The 1,727-nt window shown below is 38.1% G+C and overlaps 1 non-coding gene across 1 annotated transcript; it reads left to right on the forward strand.

The window, feature by feature from the left end:
• The first annotated feature begins 593 nt into the window (after window positions 1-593).
• LOC131257039 (small nucleolar RNA R71) lies at window positions 594-700 on the forward strand. Its single transcript, XR_009177062.1, has one exon. It is a non-coding gene; the product is annotated as a small nucleolar RNA R71 (small nucleolar RNA).
• Window positions 701-1,727: the final 1,027 nt, after the last annotated feature.

Below are 1,727 nucleotides of genomic sequence, written 5' to 3' on the forward strand. Positions count from 1 at the left end.
CCAGCTCTTGTATGGAATTTTGAACCGGTTCCTCTTAAGGTTTCACTTGATTTGGATTTTGATTGAAGAAACCTGGAGGAGTAGCCGTTTGTCCGTTCCTCCAACTAAAGTTTGGATGATTTTTCCAGCCAGGATTGTATGTATTGGAGTTAGGTCCAGTAAAAGGTCTTTGATAGTTGTTTACGGCATTGGCTTGTCCATTCAACACTCCTCGAAAGGCAGGTATTGTAGGACAGTTTTCAGTTGTGTGAATATTGCAATCACAGATGTCGCAAACAATTTCATTGACCTTATCCTTCTTTCCTTCCATGGCCTCAACTTTCCTTATGAGCGTAGTCACTTTACACTTGAGATCATCCTCTTCTTTCAAGAGATATAATCCACCTTTCTCCTTTAATTGAGTCGGCCTAGACGTGGTGCTTGACTTTGGGTAATAGTCCCAAGATTGTGTTTTTTCAGCCAAACTGTCGAGGTAGTCCCATACCTCGTCGACATCTTTATTAATGAACTCTCCATTACACATTGTCTCGATCATTTGGTGCATGGAAGATGTCAGTCCATCGTAGAAAAAATTTGTAATGCGCCACGTTTCAAATCCGTGTTGTGGGCATGAACTGACCAAATCTTTGAACCTTTCCCAACATTGGAAGAATGTTTCATCTTCCTTTTGGGCAAAGTTCATGATTGCTTTTCTGAGGGTAATCGTTTTATGATGTGGGAAGAATTTTTTTTATGAATTCCCTCTGCATGTCGTTCCATGTGCCAATGGATCTAGGACGCAGTGAATGTAACCACGTCTTAGCTTTCTCTTTTAAGGAAAAAGGAAAGAGTTTCAGCCTAATTGTATCCTCAGATACATTAGGAAAACATAATGTAGGTATAATCTCATCGAACTCTTTCAAATGTAAATATTGACTTTCTGATTCAAGTCCATGGAATTTGGGAAGGAGTTGGATAACTCCTGGCTTGATGTCCATTTGTCCTGTGTTTTCAGGAAAAATCATGCATGAGGGTGTACTCACTCCCATCGATTGTAGATAATCTCGTAAAGTACGAGGCGGGGGTGCCTGTTGCACCTCATTCTCATCTTGGGTATCCTCCACCCTGGGTGGGAGTATAGGAGGTTGGTCTTCAGCCATAGCTTCAATTGACTCAGGGGATTTCGAGTGGTGTCTAGTCCTGCGATGGATAGTCAACCCCTCAACCAATTCTCCTTCAGTCAAGAGACGTCGAGTGTTGTCACGGGCCCACTTGGGCATGAAACACTCACAGCCCTCAACTAAATTCAAAGCCTAATCCTAAGAAGGGAAAAGAAAATCTAGAAAGAAAGAGAGGGAGAGTTGGAAAGAAATTACCAAATTGGAGTCCTAAGTTAAAACCTGCAAAATAAAACAAAATAAGTTAGATTTTAAAAAGAGAAGAACGATCCTTTAAAAGAAAAATAGCAGTAAATTAATTTCTAAAAGAAGGAATTCCTAAAAGAAAGTGAAAATTTCTAAAATAAATTAGGAAAGACCTAAACTAGAAAGTAAATTTAAAAGAGAACTGAAAAATAGAAAGTAGGGAAGGAGCTTACCGAATTAGAAATTTCTATCTTAAAGGCCTACAAAATAGGAAGGTTAGTTTCTAACAAAAATTCTAAAATTAAATTAGGAAACAAATTAGATTCTAAAAGAGTTAAAATTAGAAAGTTACCAAAAAAAAAATAAGATGGTTAATTTCTAAAA

Source organism: Magnolia sinica, chromosome 9, assembly GCF_029962835.1.
Source record: "Magnolia sinica isolate HGM2019 chromosome 9, MsV1, whole genome shotgun sequence".
Classification (NCBI taxonomy): Eukaryota; Viridiplantae; Streptophyta; class Magnoliopsida; order Magnoliales; family Magnoliaceae; genus Magnolia; species Magnolia sinica.